The following is a 17,984-nucleotide window of genomic DNA, read 5'->3' on the forward strand; positions in this document are numbered from 1 at the left end:
TGCCGATTTCCCCCCAGGCAGCTTGTAGTGATGTCTAAATTTTTTCATTTATTCGATTATCGATTAATCGTTGGGCATTTTTCAATATTCGATTCATTCGAATAATTGTCTTCTAATATTCGATTAATTGTGCTCCCGTGGCCGAGTGGTTAGCGTCATAACCAACATGCCGGGTGTTCGGGTTCGATTCCCGTTTTGGTCGGGGAAATTTTTCGTCAAAGAAATTTCCTTCGACTTGCAATGTGATCACGCGTATTCTAGAGCTTGCCACTCAGAATGCATTCAAGGCGTGTTATTTGGCATAGAAATCTCAACTAAGTACTAATAAAAATGACCTGTCATTCTGATTTTTTTATTAAACTGGATTTTTCTATCAATCAAATTGAAGCTCTCTAACCGCTCTACAATTTGTTCTTTGACACCCAACTTCTATCTATCTTAATTTGGCTGCAATATCGATATAATTAATTCCTGGTGAAAATTCAAGCAAAATCTTCAAAAATCATGATTTTTACCCCATTGTACATGAATAAGTCACTTAAATTACACCTTAACATTGAAAGGTTACATTTCTTCTTGAAATAAGTCATATTTGAAACATAAAAAAAATCCAACTGTATATAATCGAGTCCAAAACTGTATATAATCGAATCACATATAATCGAGTCTGTATATAATCGAGTCCGACCTGTATCATGTTGTCATCCTGGTCGCGTGGTCTATCAGGTTGTCGATGTTCCATCAATAAATATGAGAATGGATTTCTGTCTGTCTGTCTGTCTGATTCTTATGGACTCGGAAACTACTGAACCGATCGACATGAAAATTTGCATGTAGGGGTTTTTGGGACCGGGGAAGGTTTTCACGATAGTTTGAGACCCCTCCCCCCTCTCTAAGGGAGGGCTGCCATACAAATGAAACACAAATTTCTACATTACTCGAGAATAAATCAAACAAACGAAATCAAATTTGGCATGCGAAGGTTGTAGGGTGCAATAAATGTTTTCACGGTGGTTAGATACTCCGCCCCCTTTCTTGGGGGGCTGTCATACAAATGAAACACAAGTTTTTGCATTACTTGAAAATTAATCAAGTAAATGAAACCAAATTAGGCATATGAAGATTTTAGGGTGCAATAAATGATTTTACGGTGGTTAGATACACCGCACCCCTTTCTTAGGGGGGGCTGCCGTACAAATGAAACACAAATTTCTGCATTACTCGAGAATTAATCAAGCAAATGAAACGAAATTTGGGACATGGAGGTTTTAGGGTGCAATAAATGATTCTATGGTGGTTCGACTGTCTTTATTCTACCATATTTTCTGTATCAAACATTTATTCCATGTAACGGAGAAACAAAAAAAAAACAACAAAACACAAATTTTGGGCGGGATGAAGTTTACTGGGTCAGCTAGTTATTGGATAGGAAAAATGTTGGATAAAAAAATTTATATAGCCTAATTCTTAACCTAAAATGCATTAACCTTGAGAAAAATCCCTTCTTTCATTAATCGCGATTACAGTGACAACTATTCGATGTATTCATATTTTGATTTTAAATTATTCGGTACAAAATTACTTGATTATAATTTCAGATATTCGATTATTTGAATTAATCGAACGATTAACCGACGTCTCTAGCAGCTTGGTTTTGATGTCTCTGTTAATGAACCGCCGCATGTATCGTCGATTTCGACCAATCAGAAGAGGGTATTTCCGTTAGGATAAGGGTTGAGATTTTTCAATTGTTCGATCGTTAGTTTCATGACATATTATCATCTTCAATATTGAAAATTGCCGAAATCGATTGACACAAAAATTTCATCAATCCATCATGAAATGACTGAGCAATAAGTGTTTGTAATTGGACAATTTTCATGATGTACTCGATTTTTGATTTCCAATTTGTACCCCAATATGTTCCCGAAAAACGTAATCCTTCGTCAAAATAGTAAACAAAAAGCACACAAAAAATGCAAAATAGACAAAAGCCATCATTTGCTAGAATACCGGGATATTTCCCAAGAACTAAGTTTTGCCATTAAAAGTGCACACGAAGAGTATAATAGAAAGGTCGAAACCGAAGTCAAATCATGTCCGAAGAAATTCTTTAATAACGTCTAAGCTCAAAAGCAATAACTTCCCATCGCAGATGCATCTCGATGAAGATGTGGGGAATTCTTCGAAAAAAAAATTGTAATCTCTTTGCAATGTTTTTTCAGGAAGTATGTACTACATTTTTCGAAGAAAATTGCGATTATTTTTACCGGAATATCCAGATGACATATCGGTGAACTATCTTTCACAATAAGAAATATAGGCATCGAAGAAATTATACGGAACGAAAGGGCCAGTACCTGACGGAATAGCACCAGTATTCCTGAAGAACCTGGCTAGGGAACTCACTCTTCCCTTACATTGCATTTTCAATATGTCACTACAAACGGGAAAATTCCCAGAAGAATGGAAAAAAACCTTTTTCAATACCTATCTTTAAATCAGACGCTAAATCTGACGTAAGTAATAATCATGGAATTGCCTTTATCTTTTGCATTCCTAAACTATTCGAAGCAATAGTGAATGAAAAAGTCTTCCAACAAATAAATAGAATAACGTTTATGCAGTAGGGTGATATTTTCCCCATAAGTTTCCCCATAAAAAATGTTCACCAGCTCGAAAAAACACACTATGCAAAATATCAGCTCAATCGGACTTAAGGGCGAGGTTAAGTTTTTGAAAATCGAAAAATCACCCAAAGGGTAAGTGAAGGAAATCAGGTTTTTGCAATTTTTTTTTTATCCCATTTATTTATTTATTAGGCTCATTAGCATTTTAGCTGTAACAGGACCGAGTTTTAATCGTGTACATGTACATATGTTTATGTTTCTATAAATTGTAAATTACACAGTAGCCGTTTTTAGGCGTTAGGTTTTTCTGTTCCATTACATTATGGTAAATTACACAGTAGTAGCCATTTAGGCGTAAGTGTATTCTTTCTGTTCTTCCATTGTTCAGCAGACCGGACAGCGGAGACAGTTGATATTGATCATTGTTGGGTTATTTATAGAACAGTAGCCCGATGTTTCTTGCAGAGCAGAGCAGTTGTATGGATGAATCGATCTTATTTCGACCGTGGATCGATCTCCATCGCTGATGATGGTTGCTTGGACGTAGTTATTCTATAACAACACAAAGATGGTCAATTGAGGGTCCTGAGTTTGAACTCACGATCGATCGCTTAGTAAGCGAACGTGTAACCAAGTGGCTACGAAGACCCCCAAAAATAAAAATTGTTGATGTCAAATGTCTTAGAATTACATGAAACGTCGAGATATACTGTCATCTCGAAAAAAATGTTTTATCAAAAATCGTACGGTTTTGTGTGCCAATAAAAATCGGACTCATTTTCTAGTGTCGCCGGAAATCGGGGTTTTAAAAAAAAATATTCCGAATGCCTTGGAATTGCACGAAACAAATTTCCGATTCGAATGGTGTGCAAATTGTTAAAATCCGTCCGCAGCAAAAATAGTTATTAATTTTAACTTTATTTCATAAAAACGTGACCTGTTTTCTGATATGGCACCCGTAATGTAAGACATAGTCCTACGTCAAAAGAATCAGAATCAGGCTCGTTAAAAAGTGCTACTTCGTGTTATTTTCTTCGTCTCGTCTCATATGCTTCTATTTCTGCTAAGCATTCTTGTCCAGTGTTATAGAAGAGTCGCATTATATGCAAGTTGGGGGAATTTTTGTTCCCATCAAAGTATGTTCCCTAACACTGCCATCAAAACCAAGGTGCCTAACATTACATGGCGTTTGTGCAAATTCTTTACTTACACGGCAAATATGTTGAATTTAATTGAATTCGAAAATTGTTTCATTCAATCAATAATCCCACGTCCCTCGTCAACCTTTTTTTTTGAATTCTGAGTAAGTAGAAGTGGGGTCCGTATTTTCTAAACCCTCCATCCAATCCAAAATTTGTTCATGAGAAATACACCGTCAAATTTTTATCACATGCGGAACTTGGAAACAATAAAGTTAAAATATTTTCGCAATTCGGGTTTCAAAAATCAATTTTGAACTAGCAACACAATATTATTGAAGTTTCATTTTTGAGAGTCGGGAATTTCGTGAAATCATGCGGGATAAAGTCAGGAAAACTGCGAGAATTCTTAAACTGAAATTGAGTGGCCACTGCAGCTTTTTGACCTCGATAAAAAGCAAAGAAGAGCAGGTGTCGAAAATGTTGATTTTTGTCTCCTTTGTATTCCATTTCTGAGCCTCAAAACTAGTATAAAATTGAATAACTCAAAAAATACAATCAACATCGTTATATAGAGCAGAAAGAGTTCTATCGAATGCACACTTACCCATTGCCAAACAGCTTTCATTGTAAAATGAAAGAAATATAAAAAAAATGGATGGTCTATATCTGTGATGTAACCGCAAGGTTGACGTGGGACTACCGTTGGCTGATTACTAATTATTGATTACTGATTTGTTTGTATCTATTGAAATATTGATGGATTGATATTTGCTGTGCAAGTAAAGAATTTGCAATGTAATTTAAAGCACTTTGGTTTTGATGGCTGTGTTAGGGAACACACGTCGGTGGGAACAAAAGTTCCCCCAACTTGCATGTACAGTGACGTCTCGATTATACCACTGGGCGTTTTTATCACGTCTCATTTATATCACTCTAGATTTTATCACTGAAAATGTTTCGTTTATATCACGTTTTTCGAAATAAAAGAAAAAAAATAAGCAAATTTCAATTCATTGAACAAAAAATGAGGATTAAGCAGAAAAAATGATTTTGTTATCGTACTATTTTCATAAGCGCAGAATCAACAACTATGGATAATTCTGAGCAACTTTCTCTTTGATTGTTTGGAATGAGATTTACGGCCTGTGCCGTTTCTCATGTTTTATCCGTGTAAGAATCAGTAGTATAGTATTTTATTTCATGAACTGGCGAAATTCAATTTGAAGGTAGCTGGTGAATCAGTTTTGTGACAGCTTTTGCGAATTAAAGTTTATATTTGTTCCTTCGGAACGACAAATAAGCGAGATAAAAAATCCTTCGAGGCGTGAGTCCAATCGGTGGTATATTTAAAAAATGTACCGAACCGGACATCAAAAGTGTGAGCTTTGACTAGTTTTTTGACGACATCCAACTTGAATGTTATAGTAAGCGTCATTCTGTGAGTTCTCTGTGCAATTTGGTTGGTTCAGGTCAATCACGGAGAGCAACTACGAATTGTACAGTCTACCCAAGCTCAATCTCAACTTGAATGTTACAGCAAGTGACCACTTTCATGTCAAGACTTACGTGACCAGAGCACCAGAAAGTTGAACATCAAAGATAACATTTTAAAGAAACTAAAAAATGATTCACTTGCAAACTAAGAAATTCGTACGTAAATTTGAAGCACTTGCTATTATAGTAGTGCCTTAGTTTTAATAAGAGTTTCGGCATTCGTAAGCTTCAAATATTGTTTGTGGCAGAAAGTTATCAACCGAGTAATGGATAGTTTCAACTAGATGCATATTCTCGACAATCGCGACGACTCTAGTTTAATTTTCAAACTATTAAAAGATTACATTAACTCTTTAAAAAAAAGAGTTAAAAGAGTTTTTTCAACAGGTCACGTTTTTATGAATATAAAGTTAACGTTAATAACTATTTTTCCGTGAATGGATTTTGGCGATTTACATACCAAACGAATCTGAAACTCCCTAAGATTTGTTTGATATGCTATACATTACAAACCCATAGTCTGTATATGGTTTAAATTGATGAAAATTGGAAGCATTACCATTTCCTCGTACATTTGTTCTGTCCATTTGTGTGCTTTCCCGACCAGAGCTGTCAATAACGAGAAGGAGTAATCGTAAGATGTAAAGTCTCTATGAACAAAGGAAAAGAAGACGAACGGAGGGGAATATTTTAACAGTGTATCTCGCTGAGGCAAACTTTCATTATTCGTGAGGAAATCGGCTGACAACATCGTTGCTGGGCGAGCTGGACGGCGAGGGATCGCGTGCGTTTTTCAAAGTAATGGGGATGGAGGAGTAATATGATGGATAAAGTCTTCCGAGGGTCTAGAGACGAATGAACTGAAGAAGTTTAAAGTCTCAAGCAAGTAAGGAAGGCAAACTTTCAGTATCGTTCTGTATTCAAAGCAATGAATGTCGCTCGTTCTTCCTTGTTTTGCGTCATCACATGTCTTCGTTTCGGATTGAGCTGTGGACGCGACCAAATTACTCACTCGTTGAGGTCTCTAAATGTTCTGGAATTTTGTCAGTGATTTGGTTTCGTATGACGGTAGGAAAAATCTCTTCACAAAGGATGACAGCTGATCTAATCTAGACTGGCAATATTAACAGAAAAGGCTTCTATTGAGAATAACGCAAACGGAGATAACTGTGTGTATATTTAGTTGCTTCAAGCCATCGATATATGGATATTTATGTGCGTGCGTGCGTGCTTCATAACCTGTTTCGCTACGCTGAAACCCCATTTGTATCTGCTCCCGTGTGCATTGGTCCCTTAACGATGCAAAAATCGCCTAATTTTTTATGCTATGATTGACGATTGTTTTGTGTTGCAAATTATGCAGTCGTAATCATGAATATAAACAAGGAGGGGAGATAGCGAGAGGGAGATATTTACGCTAGGGTATTAGTAATGAGTCTGCTGAGGCAAATATTCAGCCTTCTTCCAAGCAGTTAACATTGTTTGTTTTCTGTCATCAATGCATTGAACTGGCGCTATGGTGAAGCAGGTGTTAAAGCTGTGCACCAAAAAATATTTGGGGACTAGTTACTCGATAAGTTATACTAAGTCATTAATTTATTTGGACTCGCGTGCCAGTCGCAAAACTGCTTCCAACTCGATAAGTTATACTAAGTCATTAATTTATTTGGACTCGCGTGCCAGTCGCAAAACTGCTTCCAACTAGGATTGCATTTGCGCTAATCTTCATCATAATGAAGCAGTGCTACTCTTTTCGAGGTTGTTGAGATTAACCGATAGAATTTATTTCGTTTATTCAGTCACCAAGAAAGTAAATGTCGTTCTGGAATTATGTATGTGATTTGGATTCGCTTGCCAGTAGCAATTTTTTTCCACTAAGGACGACAGCTGCGCTTATCGCGAGCATGTATTGTTCTACGAGCACAAGAATGAATCATCAAAGTTATCGTCAAATAATTCTACAATATAAAAAAAAACATTTCAAGCGACCTAACCGGTAGAATGGTTATTTCAAAACTTTCATATCATTATAAAATAAAATCCGCAGTTATAAACAAACAACTTGAATTAAACCACAGCGTAGTTCTATGTCAACAATGCGGTCGTGTCTTGAACACAACCTCCTATATTTTTTTCTTATAATTAATCAATATGAGCTTTTTCTACAAATACCGAATGCAGTATCTATTGCTTCAGCAATGGACCAGAGAATAATTCGAAGCATAAAACTAATCTACCGGGAAAAATTGTCATAATCATAAATCATAATAAATTCAGAAACATTGAACAAGGCACTAAGAAGCGTTGAAAGATGTATTATTTTGGATTTATTGATTATTCGAGTATTGGCACCATGTGTATGATTCCATGTCAAACTTCTTTATGATTCCTGCTCCTGAGACTCGATTCAATTGCTTATCTCAGGAAAAATAACATTTTATTAATTGTGATAGATGCGTAGAGATATTTCCTATCAACTAATGCAAACATCTCTCCGATCTATTAAGAAATTCGAAAATCTTTCATTTTTTCCAATATGTTCTGTATTTAGGTTTTCATTTCACACCCCATATATTCCGGTTAGACGTAGTCCCACGTTAAATGTGTAAATGATTACATGGCAGGGTAAAATATTTAGTTTAATTCCTTGCTGTAGTGGCTAAGAGCAGACAACGATTGTGAAGGGTTAATCTCCATTTCCATTGTCGCAGTATTCGCAAAATGCGCAGATGTCATTATAATCGTTGATTCTCCCTGTGTGTTCAATTTTCATTATTATTATCAATTATACCATTTCATGTACCCTTTTTAAAACGACATTCGTAATTTAAATCTCTATTGATGGGTTGAATGAACATAGTAAAACATGACAAACAGTTTTCTAATTCACATCAACAATCCAAAATGTCCCACCCGAATATATGTGATTTTCTAAAACATCCGTTTGTTTCATGCCAATTACCGATGTTTTCTATTGACTTCTCATCTGACGGATTATAATGAGTATAAGACGGACATTTCTTCGAATTGATTCTAGCTTTTCTAACATGTGTCACTCGCAAAGGCGGGCCTATTCCAGGGAATCGAGCCAGCAATCATCATAGTCGTGCTTCGTGCTACTGATCAAATTATAATCGGTTACAAGAACTAAATCCTTTGATCCGTTTCCTTTCCGAATAACTAAATTACGGTGATTGGCAACGGGGAACATAAATCAGCTCGCTCGCGCGTCATCGCCAGACTGTCAACGCTACATCTCCGTAACGAATCTTGGGATTACCGGATTAATCCCCAAACACAGAAGGAACTCAGTATGGGACACTATGACGCTCACCGTCCTCGACTGTCGTCGCTGTTTACCCCGACAGTTATTGATTACTGTTATCTGTGCCCCACTTTATGTGGACCGGTTTTGCCAGCCATCCCCCTCGTAATGACAAAGTGACATAGTTTTTTTTTGCCTCTTCCTTTAATGCCCTATTCCGAACGCCGCTTGCCTACGCTAAAGAGGATCTGCGGCCATGGCAATCAAGCTTCTTTGCAAGCAAGTGGCCATTGTGCACATCCTGTGCACCCAAAAGGATTGTGATGGTGCGGTAACTGATTCCGATGTCCCAATTGTCGTAGTCTTCCGATTTGATGGAGATGATAGTTATGAACGATAGTTGATGAAGGTGTTTTGTCCTGTGATCGGGCTTGTTAATAACATTATTTATTGTCGATTTGAATTTGTAATTATTCAAATAGTTATTCTGAACACGGTAGAATTTTCCACAATCAACGATGCAATGAATAATGATTTACTGACTTACAGTCACTGAGACATGCTCCTAATGGCTCCAAATGCAATTTATCCCCCATTCCGCATTCAACAGTTCGCCGAAATGCATCCGTTTAAATGGCAGGCGGCCATAATAATGCCCATATGGTTGTGCTAATTTGAGCGTGATTTGATTTGCTTAGTGACGGGTCGACGATTCCTTCCATCATCATGCAGCGTCGTGTTCACCATATCCGCACATAGGGGAAGTGGGGGCATAGTGGTCACCCTAACAGGGTGGCCACCCATTCGGGAAAAGCGGGAAAAAGTCGGGAATGGCTTCATGAAGTCGAGATTTTTTTTGTCCAGTGTTTTTTTCCGCACTCTAAAATGTGACTGAATGTGGTTTAGCGCGTTAAAATGTCTCACGAAATACAACAACTTTCTTTTGAAGAACGTCTTGTTTTTATCGCAATTTGTTTCTGTCTCACTCGAACTGCCTTCGTTCAACCGACACATTGTCTATACAATTTTGTGTTACGGTTGAAATACGATAGAAAATTATGAAGCCCGAACGACTGAGAGTGAAATCTAAATCACTTCTTGAACTCGAACTCACAGAAACCATTCTACTCCTACCTAGAAGTATAGAAGTTGGATTTGCAACGAAATCCGCACTCAAAACAGCACGGGATTCCCGCCAAAATTACCTGTGAAGATGTCCTAATATTTCGTACCAGCTCTACTGCGGATTTTTAAAGAAATTGTTCATACGATCACCTTTAACATATCCCATCACTTGTTACCTAACGTGTATTAACCCGGATGTGATTTCCAACAGTCCGGATATAGCGAAGAAACGGATGGAGTTTATGCTTGGAAGTATTCGTCGATAAACAACATTTGCCTGGCGCTTGCGGAGATAAAACAAGAATGAGTAGAGTAGTGCGGGACAAAAGTGCGCATTGGCCTTTTCGAAGCAAACGAGCATAAAAAACCAGCAACAGTGTAAAGGGTGTGTCACATCAAATTGCATCACGGAAAAAACGCTGTAGAAATTCAATTTTTAGGATTTTTTTCTTCAGCTTTCGCTTATAATCAGATAAGAGTGTATAGATCACGTTGGCCATGCTTCACTGTCAATTTTTCGTAAATTTGGAAAAATGTCGTCGAACGAAAAAGAGCGTCGTGAATTAATCCTGTGCACTCATTCCGAGAATCCGGAGTTGTCACATCGGGACATCGGTAAGATGCTGGGAATCGTCCAATCCACGGTCAGCAGAGTACTAAAACGATACTTCGAGAACCTAACCATCGACCGGAAGGTGAAGAATGGCAAAAATGGATGCTCCGTCAGAGAAAAAGATCACAAGCGCGTAGTTAAGGGCTTAGACGTGATCCGAGAAGTTCGGTCCGGGATGTCGTCAATAAGCTGAATTTGTCAAGTTCATTCGTCCAGCGGACCAAGCAGGGGGAGGGCCTGCGTACATACAAGGTTCAGAAGGCTCCTAACCGCGACGAAAGGCAAAACATGGTGGGGAAGACGCGAGCCCGGAAGCCGTACACCGAAATGCTGACGAAGCCGCATTGCCTGGTAATGGACGACGAAACCTACGTCAAAGTGGACTTTCGTCAGCTGCCGGGCCTGTTGTTCTTCTCCGCAGAGGACAAATTCAGCGTTCCGGAGGAGATTCGCAAGCAGAAACTATCCAAGTTTGCCAAAAAGTACATGGTGTGGCAAGCGATCTGCTCTTGCGGAAAGCGGAGCGCCCCCTTCGTGATGACCGGCACGGTAAACGTGCAGGTTTACCTTAAGGAGTGCCTACAGAAGCGCTTACTACCACTATTGAAGCAGCACGAGGGCCCGACCATCTTCTGGCCGGATCTCGCTTCGTGCCACTATTCAAAGGACGTGTTGGAGTGGTACGAAGCCAACGGGGTCACCTTCGTGCCAAAGGAAATGAACCCGCCCAACGCGCCGGAGCTTCGCCCAATAGAGAAATATTGGGCGATTATGAAGCAGGCCCTCTGGAAGAACCCAAAAGTTGTCAAATCGGAGGCGGACTTCAAGAGAAAATGGATTTCTGTTAAAAAAAAAACTACAACCTGACGTTGTACAGAACCTTATGGACGGGGTAAAGAGGAAGGTGCGAGCATACGGGCTTGGGCTCCAAGTATGAATAAAAAGAAAATGCCAAAAGTTGTTTAATAGTTTTTATTTTACTGTCTAAAATTTTCTAAAGGATCGGTCTACTGGGCGAATTTCTACAGCGTTTTTTCCGTGATGCAATTTGATGTGACACACCCTTTATTCGTTTGACATATTATTACACCAGCAGTTCACACATACAAACAAGATACATTTCATTAAAGTGGCAAAAATTTATGAGGAAAGAAAATTTTGCATTGTTTTGTCTATTTTTTTCAATTTTGGGGATGGCGATTTAGTTACCTAAAATAACGGGAAAGTTCGAAAATACATTGTCAAGGAAACCTTCATTTTATCTGTAGTAGATAATAATGCGTATTCGTTTTTGTGAAACAGTTCAAGAGCTTTTTTTTTAGAAATGCGATTAGTTGTAAAATTGCTCGTGGGGCAAAAGTGCGCACCAGCGTTTTGCTCTCAAAATATTTATAAAATGTTTTCAACCAATTTTTTAACGGGACTCACAAGAAGAAAACTAATTTGAAGAAATCCAGAAATCCACTCCAGAAATGCTCGAAATGGCCCGACAGAGGCTACGGGAAAGAGTCTCGAAGCGTCGGATTGCGACAGACAAAAAAATAAACAATTACTTAAAATTAATTCAAAATGAATTTAAAATAAAAAAATGGGTGGGTTATATCTATGAAATAACCGCAAAGTTGGCGTGGGACTACCATACTCTTAGTAAGCATTTGTATTGTATTCATTAAATTATCGATTGAATGAAACAACTTTCGAATTTAATTGAATTGCTTTTTTGCATTTTTGCTTTATAAGTAAAAGGTTTGAACAGTTGCTATGTAAGATCAATTCATGTATTGCGTAATAGATTATGTTCTTCGTTACAAGTAAATTTGATGAACTTCCTTTTACGTTTGATATGATGCCTAGAACTACCAAAATATGTGAACGGAAGAATTATCGAACAATCATTTCATTTTACATTTCTCGAACCGCGAAAGTTTATTCACCCCTCTAGTATCTGATAGTACGATTTTCCCAGGCTTCTCAGTTTTTAAGTACTTTTCAGGGAAACATATTTCGGTCTCCACAAAGACAAAAGTACTCGCAGCATGCATATATTCGCAATGTGGATTCCCCCAGGCATCTTTGATTTGAAACACATTTTTGTGGAAACAAAAATACCCCCGACTTATATGTATTGACAAAGGGGATTCCCCCGGGCACATTGATTTTGAAGTCCGTGTTAGGGAAACACAGCTCGGTGGGAACAAAAATACCCCCTACTTGCATGTATATTTGCAAAGCGGATTCCCACAGGTACATTGATTTTGAAGTCTGTGTTGGGAAAACCGTAAATCGGGCCAATCAAAACGAGGCAGTAACGCTTAACGTTTTACAGTTATTCAATTGTTTATCTAATTAAAAATAACATTTGATTAAATGCGATAGATGCGTAGAAATATTCCCTATCAATTGATACAAACATTTTTCCGATTTTCGATTATGTTTATGTTTTCACAAACTTCAAATAAACAGTGTTTTTTTTTCCAACAATGAGTTTCAAATAAATCAGGTGAAGGTATTGATAAACTTGATTTGTCAATATAAATAATTCTGTTTAAAATGTTGGACATTTTATAGTGTCAGTCTCCTCCCTCCCAAAAACTTCCATGTGGTATGTGGATGGTCCATTATCATATTTCTAGGTGTCAAGAATCAATCAGCACATAAAAGCTATGTTCGACCATAACACCCATCCTTCTCCAGCCATAAAACATCAATCAACAGTAAACAGACAGTTCAATATTTTGTCATATGCGGAACTTTGCGGTTCCATAAAGTACCATAAAGTAAAAATATTTTCGCAATTGGGTTCCGAAAATCGATTTCTAACTAAAGACACAATATTCAATAATAATTGAATTTTTATTTTTGAGAATCGGGAATTTCGTGAGACCATGCGGGAATTCAAAAATTGAAATCGAGTGGCCACCCTGCCCTAAGGAATATGCCCATTTCCAGCGCCCACATACCAATTTAATTCCCGTTTCTCGAAAAATATTATAGTTCAACTCATTGTTCTTCAAGATAGCAAACGGCTTTTACTATAAAAAATCGAAATAGTACACTTTTCATCGTTATAAAAAAGGTGAAAAATCGAACTTTTTTGGTCTATGCCCTATTGGCCTATTCACCTAGAGTCTCAATTTAAATTTTCTCTTGCATACAAAAGCGTAGTAAGAAACACATAACGTTCCGCATAATGAGGCTTGGTTTAGTTGGAGTGGTATATTTATCCACGGTCAAAGTCACAAAAGGATGTTCTTCAAGAGCAGAATGTGATGCGGTATATCAGCTTTAGTAAACAGAACATTGTAAGATGTTATTCACCTATAACCACTTTGCCCCCAAACACGATAATAATGTCTATGCTAACTAATCGTCGAGATTAAACAAAATATCTGTTCACCTCTCCTAGAATATGTGAACAGTCGTCCAAACTGATGATTTGTCCAACATGTCAGTTTGAATAAACTCAATTTCACGAGAAATTCCTTAGATACCATGCGCACAGAACTACGACCGAATGGCTATCGAGAGAGTAATTTCTGTTTTTATTTGTATTTTGACATGCGAAAGCTCTACTGAAGTACAGGGTGACTCAAAAGTCATTAAACTCTTCAAACAAGCATGTGACCACTTTGCCCCCACTACCCCTACGCGATAGCAGGCTTCAGTGGTGATCTATATCTTTTCTGTGCACGTAGGTGTTATCCGTACCGTTTCCAGCCGTGAATTATGGGCCCATATCTAATGATGTAATGTATAGTGAGCAGTTTGGATAGGAATGACGCTTCCATTGGGTGGAATGGTTAGTACTTTGCTTCCGAGCGGAGGAATGAGTGCACCCGGGTGTATATAACGCTGGATAGTTATAATCAGTTTCGGTGGAAAACGTGATGACCACTCTGGATATTGCGCTGTTCCTTCCATGGGCGAATGCTAATCACACGTACCGTTGTGAAACTTGGTACTCCGTGAACAGTCAATTTGACCCAGGAGTACTAGTACTCAACCTAGAAAATACTAGTACTCAATTTAGAAAATAGAAAATGGATACTGCTGCTGGACATAACGACTGTGGTTTCGAAATCGTATAGACATTTCTGGACCACGATTTTCGTTAGAATGAAATCTTAGAGTTATATATTATTTTTTCCTATAGCATATAGATTCAATTTTTTATTACTTTTCTTCAATAGTTACGGTCTCGCAAAATATTGAAATGTCATCAATTTTTAAAATTTCATATCTCCATTCTAGTGACCATAACCAAAACAAAGGTGTATGAGCTTATCATTCACTGATAAATTCTGGGAAGGCCTACAGATTTACTACAGAGCTTGCTTTCGCGGATAATCGGGGTTCCACTGTATTGAGTTCAATTTTCAAGCATGCAAGTAAGTTGTATTTGAAACGTTCATAAATTTTCCAACTTTTTAATCAGACATCTGACTTTCGAGTTATGATTTGTGGTTTGATGACCGTTGATATGCTTTTGTGAAAAATAAAATTGATCACATGATGAGTTTTTTTTTTGTTTGGTTGCCTACGTTCATAAGAGATTGGTGGGTAATTTCGACTGATTGGGATATAATCGAGCGACGTAGGACAGATTCAGAATTATCTTCAAAAAGTTATTCTGAACGCGTTGGTGTCTCAGTCTGTGTGTCTGGGCACACCAGCTTCCAGCAATGATCTGTTCGTAGACAACCATCTGATTCTTCAGACAAAGTTTAGAGTTTCTTCAAATCAATAAATAGAACGACCGGAGCAGAATATTACATTTCCTGACGATTCTAGCAACGTGAGACCTAAAAATCAGATGACTATCTAGAGTGAGTCCTAAGTAGACCACTTCTTTGGACCATTCGATAAGTGAGTCACCGAACCGTATTCTAAAGTTTTCAGACGGAACAAGTCTAGGAGATCGCAAACCCGCAAAAGTAAGAATTCGGCTTTGGATGCATTTCTCGAACAATTTAGAGAGTGCACATATCATGCTAATGGGCCGGTAGCTCTTAGGGACACAAGGATCTTTCTCCGGTTTCAGAGCTGATATCACTTTAGCTAGCTTCCATACTGAGGGAAAGCAGAAAAACTCCTAGCATCCCAGTATGGCTCATCAGCTGTGACTCATTCCTCCGGAATAAAATTGTTAGATTGATCAACCATGGCAACCTGTTCATAAGGGCTAACGATGTTTCGCCCAAGATTATGGGCGCCAATGAGAATGGTTATCTCGAATTTCTAAAAATTACCCCATGAAAAATGCTCACCACCTCGAAAAAACACCCTATGCAAAATATCAGCTCAATCGGACTTAAGGAAGAGTGTCGCAAAGCGGTCAAAATTCGAGTTTTTTGAAAATCGAAAAATTACACAAGGGAGGTGTAAAGAAAATCGGAGTTTTCGAAAACATAAAATTAATGCCAAATGTCTTAAAATTGCATGAAACGAGATATGGTGTCATCTCGAAAAAATTTTTTTTGTCAAAAATCGGCACTCTGAGACTTTTTTTCGGGTTTTTTTTTTCGAATACGAAACGAAAAGTATGGTTTGGGGTGCCAATAAAAATAGTTATTTCGATTTTTCATTCGGAACCTGCTACGAAATGTTGATTTGCACGATAATATACCCTATGCAAAATACTAGCTCATTCGGACTTCATTTACTGGTGTCACAAACGTTAAAATTTGAGTTCACCGAAAAAAAAGTTGGATGCCAAATGTCTTAAAATTGCATTACTAGTCGAGATTTATAGTTATCTCGTTTTTTTTGTTTTAGTTTTACCATCTTGGAATAATTTTTTTGAATTTTCTTCATGACATCTATTTTAAATGAAAAAAAAAAATTAAAAAATACATATATTTAATTTTAACAAAAAATTAAAATTGAAAAAGACAGTAATTTAGAAATGTTTTTTCAAGAATGAATCTCGAGAATGGCTGCATTTAGAAGAAGATTGATAAAAGGATTTTTTACTTTAAACTAGCTGACCCGACAAACTTCCTCCCGCCCAAAATTTATTTTTCGTTATTACATCAACGTTTTCTTACCAAGCGCACGTTCATCGGTCCAATTGCAGAACTGTTCATTGATGGATCTTCTAATCTACCCTTTAAAATTATTTTTACTATAAAATTTCAGTACTTCTGCCAAAACTCGACATTATAATATCAGATTATTTTCAGACACAATTCTCGTGCAAGATTTTTCATCCACTTGCAAATAACATGTTTTTCCGTTACATGGAATAAATGTTTGATACAGAAAATATGATAGAATGAAGACAGCCCTAAATCGGACATTTCCTTCCTCGAGTTTTGCTCTTATCAACACTTTCGGCGATCCATTTTAATTTATATAGATAGAAAAAGATGTAGGAGTGCGTTTTATCACATTCAAATCCATTTCCACTTCCGAATAAAGATCAATTTCATTAGCGCAAACATCAAATGATCAATGCTTGTCACTATGTAATTAAAGAACATATGCAAATTGAATTTTCCGAATTTTCCCATTTTCCTTCAGAGTTTTCCGAAAATTTTCAATTGTCATGTTTTGTTGGAATATGTGTATTATTTTTATGGATCCCCCTCTCCATTCCAGAGAAGGAAGGAGTGTCATACCACCATAGAAACATTTCTCGTACCCAAAACCCTCACATTCCAAATTTGGCTCCATTTGTTTTATTAATTCTCGAGTTATTCAGCACACAGCCCCCTTTTAGAGAGGGGGGGGGGGGGAGAAGTCTCGAACTACCATAGAAACGTTTATCGATCCCTAAAACCTCTTTATGCTAAGTTTGATTCTATTTGTTTGATTAGTTCTCGAGTAATGCAGAAATTTGTGTTTCATTTGTATGGTATCCCCCTCTAAGAGAGGGGGAGGAGTATTTAACCACCATAGAAACATTTATTGCACCCTAAAACCTCTATATGCCTTATTTGGTTTCATTTGCTTGATTAATTCTCGAATAAAGTAGAAATTCGTGTTTCATTTGTGTGGCAGGCCCCCCTTAGAGAAGGGGGTGGAGTGTCTAACCATCAGAGAAACATTTATTGCACAATAAAATCTCCATATGCCTAATTTGGTTTTATTCGCTTGCTAATTCTCGAGTTATGCAAAAAGTTATGTTTCATTTGTATGGGAGCCCCCCTTCAGAGAGGGGGGAGGGGTCTCGAAGTATCATGAGAACCTTCTCCGACCCCAAAAACCCCTACATACCAGTTTTCATGTCGATCGGTTCAGCAGTTTCCGAGTCCATAAGAATCAGACAGACAGACAGAAATCCATTGTTAATAGATAAAGATCACATCAGGATTCATATTTTGTGGCTAAAAATGATTGTTAAGATACAAAAATTCGAAGTTTCAAAAATTCATAAAAATTCGATGTTCCACAAAGTTCGTCAAAACTAGTTTTACCATCTTATACCCATTTTTTAATTTTTCTACATAACTTCTATTACATATGAAAAAATTTAAAAAAAATATTTTTTTTCATTTTCATTCAGTTTTTTTTGGAAATAAAAAAGGAGTACTAATTTTTTTTTCTCAGTGTATGTTTTGTTGACGTTTTAACATCAATACTTCATATCTCTTTCTAAGAAACTATTTCGGTACGAGTCATAGTTTTTGAGATATAAATTATCAAAGATTTTACTTACTAAAATCGATACGCCTTTTTCAAAAGTTACACTTGATTCAAAAAATTCCCAAATG

At 37.2% G+C, this 17,984-nt stretch overlaps 1 protein-coding gene across 13 annotated transcripts in view; it reads left to right on the top strand.

Annotated features, from left to right (window-relative positions):
* LOC129762197 (afadin) overlaps window positions 1-17,984 on the top strand; it is a 294,629-nt gene that overhangs the window by 68,912 nt on the left and 207,733 nt on the right. For 2 of the 13 annotated variants that reach the window (XM_055760231.1, XM_055760230.1), the window contains exon 2: window positions 14,521-14,657. The exons of the other annotated variants lie outside the window; for them this stretch is intronic. The gene's annotated coding sequence lies outside the window, so the exon portion shown is untranslated. The remainder of the gene's footprint in view (window positions 1-14,520; window positions 14,658-17,984) is intronic. 13 annotated transcript variants of the gene reach the window in all.

The sequence above is a fragment of the Toxorhynchites rutilus genome, chromosome 1 (genome assembly GCF_029784135.1).
Source record: "Toxorhynchites rutilus septentrionalis strain SRP chromosome 1, ASM2978413v1, whole genome shotgun sequence".
Lineage (NCBI taxonomy): Eukaryota > Metazoa > Arthropoda > Insecta > Diptera > Culicidae > Toxorhynchites > Toxorhynchites rutilus.